We start from the raw sequence: 21,216 nt of genomic DNA on the forward strand, positions 1-21,216 counted from the left end.
CTTAGCATGTTTTTGAGGTTCATCTGTGTTGTAACATGTATCAGAAGTTCATTTCTTTTTAAATAGTAATACTCCATTACATAGATATGCCACATTTTGTTCATTCATCAATTGATGAACATTTAAATTGTTTCCATTTTTGGCATTATGAATAATACTGCTATGAAAATTTGCGTACATATCTTTGTGTGGTCGTGTGTTTTTATTTATCTTGGGTAGATTTATAGAAATGGAATTTTTATGTTGTGTGGTAAGTTTAAGAAACTGACAAACTGTTTTCCAAAATGGTTGTACCATTTTACGTTCCTACCAGCAATGCACAAGGGTTCCAATTTATGCACCTCTTCACCAACACTTGATACTTTATATCTTTTATTATTGCCCTTCTGGGAAGTGCTTCATTGGCATCCCATTGTGGTTTTAATTTGAACACCATTGACAAATGATATTGAGCATCTTTTCATGTGCTTATCAGCATTTGTTTATCTTCTTTGTGTCTCTTAAAAATTTTTGCCAGTTTTCAAATTGGTTTGTTTTTCTTTTTATTATTGAGTTGTTAAGTGTTTTTTTTAAATGTATTTTAGATACAAGTCCTTTATCAGGTGTATGGTTTGCAAATATTTTATCCCAATCTATGGCTTGTCTTTTCATTTTCTTTTTTCTCATGGAAGTACTGGAGATTGAACCTAGGATCTAATGCATGCTAAGCACACACTCTACCACTGAGCTATTATTCCCACCCCCACTGCCTTTTCTTTTTCTTAGTGGTGTCTCTGAGGCACAAAAGTTTTTCTTTTTTGATGAAGTCCTATTTATCAGTTTTTCTTTTAGGCTCATGCTTTTAGTATCACATCTAAAGATTCTTTGCCCAATCTAAGACTGTGAAGATTTTCTCTTACATTTTCTTTTAGAAGTCTTAGAACGTTAGCTCTTACATCTAGGTCTACAATCCATTTTAATTAATTTTATGTATGGTGTAAAGTTAAGTGTCTGAGTTAATTATTTTGTATGTGGATAGTCAATTGTCTCAGCACTGTTTGCTTAAAAGACTGTCCTTCCCCCACAGAATTGTCGTTGCTCTTTTGTTGAAATAAAACGACCATATATGTAAGGTTTTATTTCTGGAATATGATTTCTGTTCCATTGATCTAAATGTGTATCTTTGTGCCAATATCACCATCTCTTGGATCATAGTAAATTTTGATTTCCTTTATTTTTTTCTTGATTTCCTGTATTTTTGAAAGGTATTTTTTCTAGATACGAAAGTCTAGGTTGACACTTTTTTTCCCAGCACGTTGAAAATGCAGTGCCACTCTCCTCTGGCTTGCATAATTTCATATGAGATATCTGCTGTCATTATCTTTGTACCTCTGTATGCAACATCTTTTTTTTCTCTAGCCCTTTGAAGATTTTTTTTCTTTATCATTGGTTTAAGTATTATGATGTACCTTAGTGTGCTTTCTTTTTCATCCAGGTTTATTGAGATATAATTGACAAATGAAAATTGTATATATTTAAGGTATATAATGTGATGCTTTGACATGCACATATTGTGAAATGATTACCACAATCAACATCCCCATCACCTCACATAGTTATATTTTTTTGTGTATGTGGTAAGAACACTTTAAAGATCTACTCTCTTAGGAAATTTCAAACATACAATACAGTATTGTTAACTATAATCACCATGCTGCATATTGCATCCCCAGAACTTTCTCATCTTGTATAACTGAAACTTTGTGTCGTTTGACCAACATCTCTCCATTTCCCCTACTCTCCAGCCACAGGGAACTACTAATCTACTCTTTGCTTCTATGAGTTCAACTTTTTTTAGATTCCACATATAAGTGATATCTGTCTTTCTGTATCTGGCTTATTTTATTTAGCATAATGTCCTCCAATATGTCCTCCATATGGTCACAAATGGCAGTATTTCTTTCTTTCCTAAGGCTGAATAATATTCTATTAGTGGACATTTTGGTTGTTTCCATATCTTGGCTATTGTGAGTAATGCTTCAATGAACATGACAGTGCTGATATTTCTTTGAGATTCTGATCCTTAGTATGTTTCCTACATGTTTCTTCTGCTTGGGGTCCATGAAACTTCTTGGATCTGTGTGTGGGTTTACAGTTTTCATCAAATGTGAAAATTTGGGGGCATTCATTCTTTAAATATTTCTTCTGTCCCCTTCTAATCCTCTTTCAGGATTCCAAATTATACATGTACTAGGCCCCTGGAAGTTTTCTGACTGCTCAATGATGCTCCATTCTTTCTTTTTAGTGTTTTTCTTGTGTTTAATTTCTATTATTATATTTTCAAATTCACTAATATAGTCATACCTTATTTTATTGTGCTTCACAGATGTGCTTTTTACAAATTGAAGGTTTGTGGCAACACTTCATGAAGAAATTCTATTGATGCCATTTCTCCAGCAGCATTTGCTCACTTCATATCTCTGTGTCACATTTTGGTAATTATCACACTGTTTCACACTTCTCCATTATTATGTTTGTTCTGGTGATCTGTGATCAGTGGTCTTTGATGTTACTCCTGTGACTTACTGAAGGCTCAGATGATGGTTAGCATTTTTTTAGCACTGAAGCAATTTTTAATTAAGGTATATACATTTTTTTAGACGTGATGCTATTGCACACTTAATAGACTGCAGTAGAGTAGGAAGATAACTTTTATATGTACTGGGAAACCAAAAATGCACGTGACTCAGTTTTTTGAGATACTTGCTTTATTGTGGTGGTCTGAACTGAACCTGCCATATCTCTAAGGTATGCCTGTATTTTCTTCCTCGGTGTCTAATCTGTTGGTCTCATCTAGTATATAGTTCTAGTATTAAGGCTCATCTTATTTTTCCTCCTATTTTCAGGGATCAGTATCATTCACTGCTTGTTGCCTAGTGTCTGAAAACAGTCATTTTGTATACTTTTGTCTTGTTTTATAATTGTTTTCACAAGGGGTTATATCTAATGCCTGTTACTCCATCTTGGCCAGAAGTGGAATTCGTCTATTCCAGTAGCCTCCTAAATTTTTCCCAGGTGTTCTGTCTCATTGTTCAAATTTGCTGCACTAATAGGATTGGTCTGGGAATATTTAGATGACAAATGTGAAAGAGAATATTAAAAACTCCCATAGTTCCCCTACAGTAATAACTCTGGTTAGTGTTTTGTGCATTTCATATTACCTTCCAGTTTGCTTTCTGTCTTTGATTCTGCATGGTTTTTATATCAATTTTCCCCTCACTTGACTTCTTTCTAGCCCTTGACACTAATGACCACTCCCTCACTTTAAAACTTTTGTTCACTCTTAACTTCCAGGAAATCCCTCTCTCTCAGTTCTATTTCAACCCTTCCAAACCCTGAGAATTCTCCCTCACAGTCTCCTTCACAAATTCCTATTCCTCTGTGTACCTTAAATATTGACTTCTTTCTTGCCTCTCACTCGATATCCACATTCTCCCTGAGTGATCTCATCTATTACCCATGACTTCAGTTATCATTTGTCTGCTTATGACTCACAAATTTATATTTCCAAATCTCTCTCCCCAACTGCAGCCCTGTATAGCCAACTGCTTTATGTACATTTCTAGTCAATGTCTCACAGTGTGTCCCAAATGAAACTCATTATCTTCCTCAACAACCGAATCTGCATCTTGGTTCCATCCCAGTGAATACACTAATGTCCACCTTTCTCCCCAAGTTAAAAACAGGGAAGCCACGCTCAACTGGTCCTTCTTGCTTCTTCTTAACCCCCATACATTGAATGGAGGCACCTAATTCTTGACTAGCTTGTCTCCTAAATATCTCCTTTCTTCAAACCTGTGCCCTGGTTTTCTCATATTCCTGTTGTTCACACCTTTATCTCTCACCTGAACTATTTGCAATAGCTTCTTATCTGGTCTCTGGATAAGTGCTGGGTGCATTATGGTTTTACAAAACACCAATTAGGTCATGTCACTCTCTTGTTTAAATGGTTCCCATCCAAAGGTTTCCCCATCACTTACAGATTAAAACCTAAAACCTTTACCTTAGTATGTACAAGGCTCTTCACAGTCAGCCTCCAGACTCCCTTTCAGCCTCCTGCTCCTCGCAGATGTATTATCCCCAAATGTAGCATCCCCTCTACTTTTTCACATGCTCTTCTTTCTACCTGGAAAGTGCTTCTTCATCTTCTCTCGTATTTCAAGATAAATGTCCACCTCTTCAGTGAATCTATCCCTAAAACCGAAGAAGCACATCCTCTCATTCCTTTCCTGCCCCAGCAGTTCCTTCACTCAGCTACCACTGCACTTGTCACAGTGGCCTCTAGTTATACATGTACATCGATTTCCCCTACTAGACTGTACTCTCTCCCCAAACAGTGGCCATCTTCTTCCTTATTATGTTCTTATCTCTCTAACAAGAGCTAAGTATAACAGTACTCAGCAAGTATTCAGTAAGTCCACACCTTGAACACGCAATAGTGCTCAGTGTTTGTATCATACTTGGTTTCCTAACTGGGATCTACAGTAGGCTTTGGAGGGCCCCTTGAGTGCTCTGTATTGTATGTGAAATTGTATATTTTGAAGGTATTTTCCTAAAAAGAAGATCCGTTCTAGTCAACAGATTTTCACAGGGTCCTGGATTCACAAGAATTCAAGTACCTCTACCTTAGAGAGAAACTATAGCCAGGAAGTTGTTTTCAGAAACCTGAGGCTTAAACTTCACCTTGGGAATGGGATGACTTTCTGCTGCGTCTCTTGTCACTCAGTCCTGGGATCAGGAGAGAACTGGAGGGTGAGGTGTGCAGTAGCTCTCTACCACAGGAGGGGACAGTCAAAAGGCTGACTTCTCAAAGCACAGGACACTCCTCTCTCTCTCTCTCTTCCTCCTTCCCTTTCCCTCTGTCTCAACATTTCACACTCATAAACACACATACCAGGATGAATGCAAACTCAGAATTCAAATACACACCGCTGCATTCACACAATATACACACCCACAATCACACAATCAGGCGTACGCATACACATTCATCTTCACGCACACAGATACACATGTACACACAAACCAGCCACATACAAATAGATAGATGGTCTGCGTCACACACAGCCTCTCCCGTGCACGCTCCATATGTAACCACATGCACATGCACACAGCCATGCATGTGAGATTCACACGACCTGGCTCCCACCCTCCCTCCTGCAGAGAGCGAGTGCTGCCCCTGGCATCAGGCCCAGGGAGACAGCCGAGTGGAGCCATCTGTCAGGCTGAGGTTCCTGCGCCGCCCATCCTGCCTGAGCTCAGCCGGTCGGCATGCAGAGCATGCAGTCTTGCTATTCTCTCTGGCTGAATCATGCTGAGTGAGCTGGCCTGGCCAGAGTTTATCAAGTCAGAACAGAATTTTGGCAAACAGATGACTTGTGAGCTTGGCATTTGTGGGCCTGGGAGGTGGAGACCTGCAGAGGGAGGAAGAAAGAGTGGAGGTGAGGAGAGAGGAAAATTACTTGTCAACGTACAGAGAGACAGTGACAAATGTAATTCAAGAGCAATATGGCAGGAGGACTTCAGTACTGCACGTAAAATCCAAAAAACCTGATTCACATTCCAGCTCTGGCTTGTAACAGCCACGTGACTTTGAACGTGTGAAATTACCTCTTTGAGCCTTGGTTTCTTCTATAAAATTGACCTAATAAAATGATCTCACTCATAGAGTTGACAACAGAATTTTATGAGATAGGACTTACCAATTAGCACAGTGCCTGACATATGGCAGCACTAAATAAACAGTGGCTTTTATAGTCACAGAACTTGAGAGTTCAAAGCGATCATGTAGATCCGCAGCCCAGCCTGACCAGCCCTTTCAACTCACCATCCCGTCTCCACCTGGCCTGGGTATCCCTGCATGCTTTCCAGTCTTCACCTGAAAATCAAACTCCCTGATCCACCTCACACCCCACTGGCCTCTTGGGTGGCTTCCTACTGTTCCTCACACTCCCCTCCTGAATCTGAGAATGAGCACTGCCCCTCTGATACTAACCTTTACCTAACCCTGGGCTGCTTCTGCCTCCAGCACCTCACCCCACGCAGCTCCCACCACCACATTATCTGATTTGGGTAATAGTAATAAAGATAATAGCAATACGTGGCATGTATTAGGCCTTCACTATGTGCCAGAAATTTGCAAGGTAAATCTAATTTAACCCTCACGACAACCTTATAAAGCAAATACTATTATTATCTCAATTTTACAACTGAAGAAACTGAGGTACCAAAAGATTAAGATTTTCCCAATGTAAGACGTCGATTTTAAGTCACACTTTTGTCTCTTGTACTGCTGAGAGACACTGGCAATTAAACCATGTTACAGCTCTAAGATGCTTTGATGTAGAGATATTTTAAATCAAGGGGTGAGGGGTAGGGAACATACATTACAGAATCAATGAAATACAGTAGTTGTACAGTAGTTGTACTGGAGTTGACCTCTGGAAGTCTGTCTGACTCTGGGGCCTGCACCACACTGCACTGCCCTCAAATTCACGTTTATTGGGCCCTTTATAGAACAGACATTGTGCTAAATTCTTCATGTGCATTACATGACCTCATTCGGACCCCACTAACCATTCTATGAGGTTGGTACTGTTCTTCACTTTCATTTTACAAATGAGGAAACTAAAGATCTGAGAAGTTACATAATTGGTCCAAGGTATCATCACAAGTAATGAAACCAGTCCTGTCTGACTAGAGTCTTTGCAGTTAAGCGCCGTGCAAGTCAGATACCTTCTTTCAGCCTGGTTGGTTGTTCCCGAAGTTTCCTCCAAAGGTCTCCTCAGGCTGGCTCTGGGACTGAGGCACAGCTGTTGTCCTGGTGATTTCCAACCTTACTCGGTTTTGCTGTGAGTGGTAAGTGGGTGGGGCGAATTGTCCTGGGTTGGAGGGCAGAACACTGTGTGTCTTGTGCTGTTCTGTCTCTGGGCGGGATGACTTCTCAGCAGGGCCTTCTAGCACTGGGCCTCCATCATCCTACTGGTAACATGAGGAGAATAATTCTATTCCTCAACATATCAAAATTATTATTCTCTTCTTTGAGATTAAAAAATGGAAGACATCTGCAAAAGGGATTAGTGCTTCAGCATGCTGTCATCTACAGATCTAGTCCACAACTAAATTCCAGCCTTAGTTTTCCGAAGTTCCCACCAAATGAGAAAAATCTCCAAAGGATCCTTACCTCCCTGCCTTTGTTCACACTGTTCCATGTATCTTTACCTATCGTCACACTCATCCATCAAGGTCTAGTTCATAGGCGTGCTCCCAGAAGATGCTCTTGGACAGCTGTACTTGAAGTGACTCATTTCTCCTACTTACTCTTTGACTGTAAGCTTTTAAGACATGTATCACTCACAGCCTTGTCACATAATGGCTCATGTATCATACGTTTCCTCTATGGAGGGCTTGTGTTGGTTTTTGCCCACCCTGACATCCTCTCCCCATTTTAATAACAGCAACCTGGTTTTCCTCTGCCTCTTCCTCCAGCTTCTTCACATACTCTTCCTTCTTTCTGTCTCTCTGCCTCACATACTGATCAAACCATCAAAGTGATTACAAGTGCAGGTTCTGAACTGTGAAAGATTTTGGTTCTGCCACTTACTACCCATATGATCTTGGGCAAAGTCACTTACATCCTACAAATAAGTACATAGTTTATTTGCTTCGTAAGATTGTTGAGAATATTGAATGAAATTACAGATTGAAGGAGTGGGCCTGGCACAAGGTAATGCTCAAGAAATATTACTGCTATTATTTTTATTGTCATAGTTAAGGATCTTTAAACACCAAGGAACAGAAAATCTAACTCAAACTGGTGTGAACAGTAAGGAGATTCTTCATCTTCTATAATAGGGAGGCTTGAAGGAGTGCAGGCTCCACACATGGAATAATCAGGGCTCTGACTCCATTTCTCTGCAGTTCTCTGAGCTCTGCCCTCTCCTTTGTATTGGCTTCGTCTGCAGGCTGGCTTCCTTCATTGTCTAGAGATGGCTGTGTCACCATGTCCTGAGCAACTGTGACAAAATACTTCCTTGTTCACATCTATCACAGCAGAGAAAAAAAACCTCCTCCCCCAAATAGAAATATAAATCCCTTCTTTCAATCTGTTTAGGCCATCTTAGGTTATACCTACCCTTGAACCAATGATAGTGACCAGGGGGATTCTCCCTGTGTTAATTGGCTTAAGCCTGGCTTCCTGAACTGGTTACTGCTAAGTGAGGTTGAATTGCCAGGATTGGCTTAGACTAACTGGGATCCACCTCTGGAGTCAGAAATGGAGTCCAACTTTCTCCTGGTCACCCAGACACATCGTGGCAAGTGGGGAGGGGTTCTGTTAGAGAGAAGGGAGGAATATCTGGATGTTGGCTAGACAACCAGCAGCATCCTCTACATTCATTTTTTGCAAGCTAGGTCACATGGGTCTCTCCAGGCCTTTGCTCAAAAGGCTCCTTACCAGTGAGGTCTTTGTTGACCATGAGACCAGTTACATAAAATAACACGGACACATCTATCTTTCCCTTCCACACCTCTTCTCTGCAATTCCTATCTCCCTTGCCTGCATTAATTTTATCTAAAGCACTTCTCTCTACCTGATACCTCATGTACTTTTGGCTTCACTTGTTTATTGTGCCTTCTTCTAGAAAACAAACTCCATGAGGGTAGAGATTTTGGTTTGTTCAATGCTGCATTTCTAGTACCTGGAAGAGTCCTGGCCCCATATAGGCACACAATAACAATTTTTTTTAATGAATTAATGATTCTGACCAGACCCAGACTCCTCTACTCTTCCTTGGAGGCTGTCACCTGCTGCAGGCCCTAGGAATAGTTGCAGCCTTCACAGATCCTCCTTTTTACCCTCCCTGTTGTCTCTCTCCATTGATTCTCTCCTCATCTGTCTCCCTGTCCCTCTAATACACATCTAAAGAGTGGGCTGCCATTTGTAATTTTGCTTTCTTTCTCTACAGTATTGATTGTAAATCTTTTTCTTCTCCTTTTTCATGCTAATGATTACCTCTTATTCTCTACATGCAAAATATTAAATAATTTGTGTTCAAATAAAGTTAGAAAACTTGAGTTGCCTTTTCATCTGGCAAAGATTTAAGACTTGGCATCTCTTTTTTTTTTTTTTTGAGAACTATGTTTATGTTTTCACATGTGTTGTAAATACATTATGTATTTACAGAAATGTGTATGAAGTGTTTCCCTCTATGTCCTTCAGAGTCTACCATTCCACGTCTTCCTAAATTTGTATCCTCTCTGAAGTCTTCTTTGGTATGAATATGAAAAAAAATTAAGGGGAAAAAAATCTCTGCTTTCCCCCATAAAACTCCCACCCTAAAACCTGTCTGCCTCTAATAAGGGACAGGTAATAGGAGCCTTCTTTTCTTGGGTGTATTTCTGACTCTAGGACTGGACAAAAGAACAGTGATAAAAGTAACAACACATAACATGTATTTGCTCAGAAATTTATGAGGAAGCTGCTCATCGTTCTTGTTCTTTTCTTAATTATACAGTTGACATGTGCTTATAAAATATTACTTGTTTAAAAAGTGAAAGTCTCTCCATCTTCTCTAACCTCACTCCCCATAGGTAACCCCGGTTAATAGATTAGTGTATATTCTCCAGACTTTTTTTTTTTTGGCACATTTGGCATGTCCTCCAGAATTTCAGTTCCTTCTCCACGATACAAATGGGTGCCAGGAAGCAGCTACCTGGGCAGGAATTGCATATTTTAGCCATCCTTGCACCCAGGTGTGGCCATGCATATAGTTTTTGGCAGTGGAATGTGAGCAGAAAGGACATATATCATTTCAGGGCCAAACTTTCAGGAATTGAGCCTGACTCTTCCACATCCAGTTCTCCTTCTGTCTTCTGAAGCCCCAGGGGATGGCAGAACCACTAGATAAAAGGACTGTGGGTCTTTGAATCACTAAGGGGAAAAGGGCTACCTGCCAAACCACCTTGAACTTACTCGAGGGAGAAATGAACTTCTTTTACATTTGAGTCTTTATACATCTGGAGGTTTGTTCATTGCAGCAGCTAGCAGTACCATAATTAACACAGCATATACAAACACAAGCTCTTTTACGTTACTGTGTATTCACTTACACATATTTTTAAAAAGTATGATCACACATTCGACCATAATGTCACTTGGCTTTCACAACTGAGAGAGGTCATCAGAGAGATACGGCCAGGAGGTGGGAGAGCTGGAACCTGGGCCTTATAGCCCCAAAGTCTGCATTCTTCTCAGCGCCCTCAGGCCAGCTGTCAACTGACCTGCACCTGCCTTTTTGAGGGTGTTAGCCTGCAAGAAGGTGTTATTTGTTAGGCTTCTTTGATGACTCAGAACAGCTGCGTTCCCCTCTGGGGGTGGGTGGGGGAGCCAGGTAGGCTCTGCCCACCCAGAAGCTTGTGGCTTCCTGCCTTCCTCAGTTCAAGGGTTTCTCAGAGATGGAGGCTTTAAATTGATCATATTTCTCAGAAGTTGTAGTTTGAGTTGACAAGTATGGGCAACAAAGACTGCCCAGGGGATGGGGGTGTGGGGCTGTGATGACCAGCAGTGAGAGTGGAAAAGCCAGGGCTGAAAGTCTCCTTCTCAGTCCAACACGAACACCCACAGGGCCTCAGCGTTTATAGCTAGTGGGCTTATGTCCCCAGAGGGGCCTCCCTCCTCCAGGTCCCAAACACCACCAGAAAGCCAGCTGTAGAAAGCCAGATGGCCCCAGCTCTCATCGGCTTCCAGGAAATTCTGACAGTTCTAAGAAGCCCCCGTTTCTTGCCTCCCATCCAGAGCCTGGGTGGGGAGTTGGGGAGGCCCTCACTGGCTGCTCCCTCCACCCTCGAAACATACCCTGGGGAATACCTCCGTGGGCACAGCTGCTCAGAGAAGCGGTATGGGCAGCAGGACGCAGAGGGGAGGGAGGCCCCTCCGTTTATCCAGACTCTGGGATCCCCCACTTCCCCTAGGCACCCTCCACACCCATTTCTCTTAGCTCAGCATCCATTTAACACCTCCTGAGCTAAAGACAGGCCCAGAGGTGAGCCAAAGCAACTGATAACTCAAAAGGTACTTCATTCTGGTTGTGACATTTAACAAATCAATGTTTCCCAGTATGGCCTTGTTGGAATGTAAAATAACTTAAAGATTTCATATAAACACCATAATTAAATAATATTTAATTACTTCCTTTTTCAACACTTTTGATTACATCAGAAAGAATATCTGCTGGGTGCCAGTAGGTCTTTGACACCTCTCTAATACCAGTAAGAGTCATCTGGAAAAAAAAAGAGAGAGACAAAGGCACAAATAAAAAATATTCAAAATAGGGTCATAGCACTTGACATAACAAGATATTAAAATGATATAACAGCAAAAACATTATCTAATGTAATACAATTTTTAGAAAAAGATCCTCTTTTCAAAAGCAACATAATTTTATGCATCTAGAAACAAACTAACAAAAGCTATGTTCCTGGTCTTTATCAAGAAAATTGTAAAGCTTTAATGAAAAAATAAAATAAAATAGTAACAATGAGATGTAGCATGGATAGGAAGAAGACTCAATATTATAAAGGTGTCAGTTCTCCTAAATTATTCTAGAAATATATGCAATCCCAAACAATACATGGACAAGGTTTTTGTTTTGTTTGTGTATGTGTGTCAAATTTTTCTAGCTGATTCTTAAATGTATTTGAAAGAGCAGTTTTGTACCAGGTGGTCAGAAAAGGCTTGAGAGATGATTGTGAGGAGTGAAGCATTCTGGGCAGGTTGAACCAAGACTCTGAAGCAGCAGCTGCGTTGGAATGTTCTAGGAATACGCAGTGGTCAGTGTGGGTGAGTGGACTGAATGAGTGGCAGAAATGAGGTCAGAGAAGTTTCAAGGGCTAAAGTGTATGGTCCTTGTAGGCTTGTGCTGAGAACTCTTAAAATTAACTCTGAGATGGGAAGTCCCTGGCGATTTTTGAGCAAGGAGTGACCCCATCTGATCTAAACATTTTAAAGATTTTGAAAGGGTTGGAAATATTCAGTAAACCTGCTTTTGGGGTGGTATGGAAATGCAATAAAAACTGTGCAGGGGCACATGAATGAATGAAATTTTGGAAAATTCTACCTTGAGTAATTCCTTGGGTCACAGACTTGGTCTTTCTAATTCGTTCAGTGCAAACCAAAAGGGAAAAGAATCTAAGTTCTTGGAGCCAACACTGACAAATGTGCAGAGGGCCAGGCCAGGCTCAAGTCCCGCTCCTTTGGCTCATGGCTCACGCCCCAGGGAATCTTCCCCATGGCTGGGCCTCCAATTACAGCCTCCCAGGGAGGGGGTCCAAAAAGCAGTAACTCTGTCCTGCTCCTGAAAAATATCACTAGCTTCCACACTAATGAGGCTTAAAGAAGTTTGAAGGTGAAAAGTACCCCAGAGAGAATACAACTAGCGTGTCCCTAAGGGAACTCAATTATAATACAACTAGCATGTCCCTAAGGGAGCGCATTATCTTCTCTAAAGAACTGTGCCTTCTCAGGCATTCCCTAGTCCAGTAAAGGGCAACATCGTTATTCACTCATTCAGTCCACAAATATCAATTAAGTACGTGCTGTCAGTATTGAATTTGCTGTGATGAGCAGAACAGACACAGTCTCTGTCCTCATGGAGCTTACAGTCTAATGTGGGGAGGAAGACAATTCAAAAATGAAGATGTAATTCTTACAAAATGCTTAGTGCTGTGAAGCAAACAAATAGGGTGATGTGGTCAAGCAAGGATACTCCAAATGGTAGGCGGGCCAAATGTGGCTCACTGCCTTTCCTTTGTAAATAAAGTTTTATTGGAACACAGCCATGGGCATTTGCTTACATTTTATCTAGGGCTGCTTTCACACTACATTGGCAGAGTTGAAGAGCTGCAACAGAGACCACAGGGCTTTCAAAGCCTAAAATATTAACTATCTGTCCCTTTACAGAAAAAGTTTTCCTACCCCTGTAGGATAGAGCATAGTGGAAGAGTCTCTCCTACCAATGTCCAGTGGAACTCTCTGCAATAATGGAAATGTTCTATATCTGTGCTAATATGGTAGTCACTAACTGCGTGTGGCTGTTGAGCACTTGAAATGTGGCTAGTAACTGAGAAACTTAAATTTTACCTCATTTAATAATTTTAAATTTAAATTTAAATAGTCTGTGGCTAGTGGCTACAGTGTTGGACAGATATATATATATATATATATATATATATATATATATATATATATATATATATATATAAAGTATGTATCTGTGTGTATGTATGTATATGTATGTGTGTGTGTGTGTATAAAATGACACAGGTCAGAAAGGTAGAGGTCTTCCCTGAATCCTCATTTCTTCCACATGTTTCTTCTAAATATCTCCTGAAGTCCCAAAAAGCCAGTGAAAGTCAAAAGCAAAACATATGTTCACCATAATCGCAGTTGTGTACAAATGTGTACAAGGATACATCGAAGTATATATCTAATACACGAAAGCTACTACCATTATTAGTTATTTATTAAATAGGGAAGCATGGTAGGTGATCTTATTTTGCTCTTTCAACATTGTCCTGCCTTCTATTTAAATCATTACGTTTATTAAAAATCTGAGCTCAGGCTATGCTTCGTTCTTTCAGTTGTTGGGAACGAAGAAACATTCAATTTATCTAAAGTAATGTGTCTGTTATGAGTGAGAGAGAGAGATGAGAAGGGAGACAAACTTATCCAATCTAGGGAGAGGACCCGTATTGTGTGGCTGGGCCATGAGGCCTAGAAGGTTGCTCTGGATCTAAAGAGGCTCAACGGGCCCTTAACAACAGGGTTTCCATGAACCTTCATGGCACTGGTCTGTGAATGTGACTCGAGGATCTGCATATCTACATGTCAGCTCCATTTTCTCACCACTGCCTCTACTCATAGCTTCTGATTCTTTGTAACTTCTGTTTCCTTAAAACTCTTTCCTGTTCATCATAGTTGCCCTGGCTGTCTCAAAATCATAATCCCTGAATGTCTGCTCCTGCTAGCTAAATATCTCATTCTCTCAGTGTTTCTGTTTAAATCTCTAAAGGAGGAAATACAGTTATCCCACCCCCTCTTTTTGTGCCATCTCATACTGTAGGTCATTGGCCAGCCTGTGGATTTGTTACACTTGAGGTCAGCTTTCCACTTCCCAGTCAGTTGTAGCCAAAGGAAGGTAGGGTCACATGGTAAAAGCAGGGCCACCCTTGGCTGCAAAGACAATGAGCGGAGTCTGTGGATATGACAGTTGAGTTCATTGACATGTTGAATATCATCCTCTAAAGCTTGCAGTAGCTGGGACCATCTCCAGGTGCTGAATCTGTGATGCTGTGATTCTCCCATGAGGCTTTGGGCCCTGGGGAGCTGGTTCTGTGACCTGAATTGACTCTGTTTACAGCCAGAAGTTCCCAGATGGTTGCTTGGTTGGGGCAAACCCATTTCTCTCTCTCCTTCTGTACCCCCAACTCAGACTTACCCTCTCTGTTCCCCAATTTAGAAATACTTCAGCAAGGGAGAGAAGGACAATGCTTCCCACGTGTGGGGCTCAGAGCCACAGAGAAACACCACTGTCCCTGGGGAGGAAGCCTGCTGCAGAGGCTGCTGGAGAATTTCTGATTTTCCGCTATGGCCCTTAGTAATTCAAGGATGATGTGGTTGGAGCCTGGGGGGAGAAGTTTGCAGTTTTATCCCTAACAGCACTGGCTTGGGCTCTGAAGCTTGGGCCACCTCTGACTCAGAGCTGAGTTAAGGAATTAAATCTGCTGCCTCCCAAATTTGGCATGGACGGCAATGGGCGGTCGCTGCAAAGGCCCGGAGACTCTTCTAGGCTGGCAGGGTGGGCTTCACTTGACCATATACGGGTGGAAGGTTGAGAGGCCTGGAAACTTTCCATTCCCAGCACGCCTTCCCTAGCTGCTCTGAATGCCTAAAATAAGCCAGTGGGCCTTCCCTTTACCTATGGAGGCTTTGCTCCCAGTTAAAATGCAACTCCCTGTACTGCCCAAGACTGTCCTCAAAGCTGATCTCAGTCCCATGGGTTTTATGGAAGACTGCATTTCACATCCTTTCGTCTTATCTGGTTTGCAGAGGAAGATAGCAGGAACAGTAGGAGCCTGAGGGTGTGTGTGTGTGTGTGTGTGTGTGTGTGTGTTGGAGGTAGATATGAAAGGTGGAATTGACAGAAGAAACATGCTCAGAATTTGGGCTGGAGCCATATTGAATGCAGATTATAACAGAGCTGTACCTCTAATAAAGACCTGGGTCTAATCCTGGCTTTGCCACTAACTCTCTGTGTCCTTCAGCAAATTGCTTAATCTCTTTGGGCCCCAGTTTCCTCATCTGGAAAAGGAAAACTTTGAGTGAGGAAGTCTCTAAGGGTCTTTCCATTTCTGAATCGCTGGACCTGAAACAAATGCCTTCCGGAGGAGAGCCAGTGACAGAAGGAAGTTTCCATTGGAATCTCTTTTATTATTATTATTATTATTATTATTATTATTATTATTATTATTATTATTATTATTATTATTATTATTATTTTTGGTGGGGGAGGTATTAGGTTTATTTATTTGTGTTCTTAGTGGAAGTACTGGGGATTGAATCCAGGACCTTGTGCATGCTAAGCATGCATTCTACCATTGAGCTATACCCTCCCCCACTCTTTTTTTCCCTCAATCTCTCCTTTTAGGCTTTGAAAATACAAGGGCAGCAGCAGAGGCTCACACCCAGAAAGCTGGAGAATGAGGATAGTCTTACGGGCAAGCTCAGACTGCTCCAGCTTCTAACCCCAAATTCCAGCACCTGCCAGTTTCACCTCCAATCTAATTGAAAAAATATGTCCCTTCTTCAAGGCACTTTACTGCTGTCTTCCAGAAAATTGTCTTAACAGCTCTACAAATCTAGAACGTCTGCAATGTGAAGGCTACTCCCTGGAGTTGTGCAAAGCATATTCTGCACAGTCTCAAGCAGCAGCCTCCCACACCATCACACGTTCTGCCAGGGGAAAGGATACAGGCTCGAGAGGCACTAGGTACCATAGACCATACTGTAAAACAGTGGTTCACAAACTGAGGGACCCCACTGTTGTTGATGCTGTTTGACTGGGGAATACACATTGAGAACTCCCACTATCAAGTGTTAGAGCAGAAAGGGGTCTTGGAGGGAAAGCTCCCCTCCCCTTCTATATCCTGTCTTACAGCCTAGAAAACTGAGGGAAAGTGAGTTGTCAACATGAGGGATCTGTAACCAGATTTCTCATCCAGTCCTCTTTCCATTCCATTATCTCGCTGTTCCCTGGATAGTGATATTGATGGAAAACCCACAATCCTCCTCAGCTTCCCTGGAGATATTTGAGGAATGGTGAGGTTGAGCTGGGGCTTCCTGGAGGCAGGGGAAAATACCTACAGGCCTCTGCCAGACCCTGGGAAATTCTTTCTCAAACTCAGGCTGCACCAGCAGAGGTGAAGCCTGGACCCGTTAAGGGACCCTGGTGGGGCACGTGGCAGCAGCTCCCTCCTAGCCACAGAGAGGGGAAGGCCTTAGCAAGGACAGTCAGTTCAAAATTGTGTGAAGCTGTGGCTTCCTGCTCCAGCTCTGCTACTCCTTGCTGACTTTGTGAGAATTGTTTAACATCAGGGTTCCAAACCTTATGTTCTGTCTCTAAATTCCAAATTTTGTTTCTCTATGAGGCACTAATCCTGCTTCTGCTTGAACACCTTCATTGAGTAGAAACTCATGCCTTCCCAGAAAAGTTCCCAACCTTAACTGGAGAATTTCTCTTTTCCAAGGAATATGTGCACTAATGCCTAAGGTTTTCCTAAGATCCAATCACTTTGTCTTGCCAAGACCAGAAGGGCTCCCTCATGTCTATCAGCTACTTAGTTGATTAATAAATATTTGTTAAATGAATGAAATGGGATCAGCATGGGCGGGCAGTCAATCTGACTAGGAGACCAGCTTTTTCAGCAGCTACTTTTGGTGCAGACCACTCAGACTTACCATCTTGCTTGATCTAGCCACTGCCTACCTCTCCAATCTCCTCTAACATTGCTTTCCCTTATACTCATTACTTCTGTAACTTTATATTTATTTGTGTGACTGTTTAAATAATGTCTGTCTCTGCTACCAGACTGGAAAGGCAGGGACAGTGTGTGTTTTGTCCACCAATATATCCCCAGCACTTAGCAATATGCCTATCACATAGTATATACTCAATAAATATTGTGAAAGGAAGGAAGAAAGGGATTGCCTACTCGGTGGAAGGCCCTTGCTTATCTCTTATCTGTCCTTTTGGATAGGCAGACTATATATAAGTAAATAATTTGGCTTAGACATTGAGGGTAACACTCCAAGAGAGAGCCTATTTCCAGATAATAATAATGATAATAATTGGATAGATGTTAGAGTAAAGGCTAGGTTGCTATAACAAAGGGGCCCAAAATATAATGACTTAGATAAAATAGAAGTTCATTTCTCTCTTACAAAAGAACCCAAGGTAAGCAAGCCAGAGTGGCTGAGCCCTTCTGATCCATTTAGTCATTAAGGGTCCCAAGTTTCTTCCTTATTGTTCTGCCATTCTCAGTGCCATTGTCTTCCTCTGCATGGTCAAAGAAGGGCCATGTGTGACCCATACATGTTTCAGTTCGTGAGAAGAGGATAGAGAAGTCCAGAGCAAGTGATTATTTTTAAACAAGTGAGGCAAAGTGGCATCCTTCACTTCCACTCATAGTGTGTTGGTGATGACTTAGTCACAAGGCCACATCCAGCTGCGAATTAGCCTGGAAATGGATGGCCATTTGCCTCGCTTACCCTCTTTTGCTATGAAAGATGAGGAGAATGGATTTGGGAGGCTACCTGGCATTCTGTCACTAGGGGACTTATAATAATAAATAACCACTATTCAGGAGATAAAATCCTAACCCAAATTGTTAGGCCCAAGCCACTGAGTCCCATAAATTAATTGCTGGAAAAAAAATTTCTTTATGGGCTCTTCTAGTTATTCCTGAGAATGTTTCAGGGTGCTAGTCCATATGTGTTCAAGAATAGGTCCCTCCTCAATTTGGCACCATACATCAAAATTACAAATATTCATACCATTTCACTCAGCAAGTCCACCTAGGAATTTCTCCAATAGATATATTTACCCACATGGGAAATGAAATATGCACTGTTGGTGAAAGGAAAAGATTAAATAAAATATGATGTCCCTATGCAATGAAATACCATCTAGCTATTTTTTTTTAATGAGGAAGCTTTTTATGTACTGCTATGCAAGAATCTCTAAGGTATATTGTTAAATGAATTTTTAAAATGCAGGACAGTAAGTAGAGTATGTTACCATTTTTATAGAATAGAGTAAAAAACTGTATATGTATTACAGATGACCCTTGAACAACACGCGTTGGAACTGCACAGGTCCACTTATACTGGGGTGTTTTGTAATACTGTAGACTCCAGCGCTATGAGGTCCATGGTTGTTTGAATCCACAGATGTGGAGGAACCGTGGGTGTGGAGGGCCACCTAGAAAACATGTGCGGATTAACCCCTGCATTGTGCAAGAGTAAACTATTTCTATATTTATCCTTGCTGTCATATCCATAGGATAATCCTGAAAGAGTTCAAAAGAAACTAGTAATGAGGGTGGGGAGGGGATTGGTTGCCTAGATGTCTGGGGTACATACTTTTTATACTTTTTCATTAAGACCATGTGAATACATTGCCTATTTAAAAAAAAGGAATGGGGGAAAGATGGAAGAGGTGAGAGGAGAGCCAGGAGAAAAGAAGAAAGTAGAGGACAGGGAGGGGAAAAGGCAGGAAGAAGGGGAATAAGGAAGAAAAGAGAGGGAAGGAAGACAAGAGGGAGAATTATTCCTATTTCTTCACTCTGGCCTTCTCTCCATGCAGCCAAACTGCTGCCTCTGTTATAATGACAGGCGAGGTTGCTGCTCCACAGGCGCAGCAGTCCTTTGCTGGCAACTACTACCAACAGTGTTTGAGTTTCATGAAGGGAACGACTCTCCTTTTGGCTTCTCTGGCCCAAATCTGAGACAAGATCTTCTCTTCAGTGTCCCATATCCCGGCAGAGACCAGCCCATAATATTTACAGAGAGAGGAATGATTCCAGAATAAAGAAAGAGAAGAGTAACACAGGGCCATCTCTTCCTATGACTGCGCAAACTCCGATTCTTCCTCAGGATCCCCTACTGGTCCATCTCCCTGCTGTGTTCCAGTCCTGGTCTCACTGTGCAGGAGTTGGAGTTGATCATCATCAGGAACCCTCCCGGAATGTCCCCACTTCAGAGAAGAAGCCAAGCTCGCCCTAGGCTCCAGAGAGAGAAGGAATTTTCTCCCTTACCCCAGTCTATGGAAGTGACTCACCAGAACTTACTTCCAACCAAAGAATTGAACTCTTGCCATGAGGATTAACAATGGCAGTATCAATTTATCCATTCCCTTCAGGGACTATCTCCTGCATGCCCACAAGGGTGTCTTTTGGCCTTATGGTCCCCCAAAGACAATCACAAGCATCTGACTTGAGTATATGTCCAATGTCTTGTCACTAAGCTTTAGAAATCAAATTTAAATCAAATTAAGATGTGTAATCTGGGATAGCAATTGCTGACTCAAGGGGAAACTGGTCTCTCCTGGAGGGCTCAAAAATCTTGGGGTCCAGTCTTTCCCAGAATCAACTTATTACATAAGAAAACAGCCAGATCTTAGACACAGTATAAGAGAGGAGAGACATAATGGTACCAAGAGCCTGGGATGAGATCATCATGACTGTTGAGCACTACACATAGCTCTTAAGTTTCACTGCTGTAAGAAAGAATGATAATGGATTGTGTAATTGTCCTTGTGTGGTGAGAGGATGTTTGTCCATAGATACAAACCTATAATTCAAGGAGAAATTCATCACAAATTCTTATATAAGGATAATGAGCAAGAGCAGACACTGTGTTTTCCATGGAAGTGTGGCAAAAACCTCAAGGGACACTCAGGCTGTGCCCACAGGGCTGATTCCAGAACTCAGTGGAGAGGTGGGTAATAAGAAAGAGGGAGGAGAAATGTTTTTGGGGAGCAGTCTACCTCGGGGGGGGGGGGGGTAGTGAGGGCAGCCCATGTCTCTTACAGAGACTGTTGTCTGGCCCAGGCTAGCAGATTTGAATTGCAGTGTGCTAAGTGGACAGTTCTATGGTGTGTGAACCCATAGTGGACACTCTCTGTTGCCTACAGTTTCCATTTTAACAAAATTATGATTTTGTTTTGCTACCCACTTCTTCATGCATCTGTGTGCATCAGGGGAAGCTAATGTTGCTCCTAGCTCCAAGGGAGAGGCCTGGCTGACTAAGATTGTCTAATGGTAGTCTTACCCCTTGGCCACAATTAGCCCAGGAATATGCATATGACCCAATTCCAGCCAATGAGAGCTGAGAAGAACACTGGAGGATTCTGGGAAAAGATTCTTTGTTTCAAAGAAAGAGCCATAGAGAGATGTTCTCTCTTCTTCCTCTGCATTTTGTGTAATGCCTGGAACTTGTACAGACATCTTGCAGCTTGATGGATGAAGTCAATGTCAAAGATGCCATGCAGACAGCTGTAAAGAACCAGGATTCTTATGATATTGTTGAGCTGCCGAATCAACCAAGCTGGGAACCTATCCTATCTCTAAATGTATTTTAAAGCAAACTTCAGTTGGGGCTTCAGTCACTTGCAACTGAAAGCATATACCCAACAAATATTTATTGAAATCCAACTATTTATTGAAATCCAACTATTTATTATGTGCTGAGAAACAGTTTTTAGATGATAACACATCTCTACTTCCATAGAGCTTATCTTATAATGGGGGAAGGCTAGACATCAGACAACTGATTTCACAGTCAATTATTTAATCCTAATAGTATAAAATGCTACAAAAGAGAACGTGTGTAAGAGAGGATCCGATCTTATCTGAGAGTGGCACCTTTGTTTCTCAGTCTCTCTCTTACTTGGTCTTTTCTATGTCAACTGTGCTTCTTATAAAAAGGTAGTTTGCACTCAGTTCTAAGTTTTGCTTCTTGGTAAGGGCTTGTACTATCCATCTGATGACTACAGGAATATCTATAGACTTAAAATATAAGATCGACAGGACCAGAGATGACAGGTTTCTGTGAAAATTGTA

The sequence above is a fragment of the Camelus ferus genome, chromosome 10, assembly GCF_009834535.1.
Source record: "Camelus ferus isolate YT-003-E chromosome 10, BCGSAC_Cfer_1.0, whole genome shotgun sequence".
Taxonomy (NCBI): domain Eukaryota; kingdom Metazoa; phylum Chordata; class Mammalia; order Artiodactyla; family Camelidae; genus Camelus; species Camelus ferus.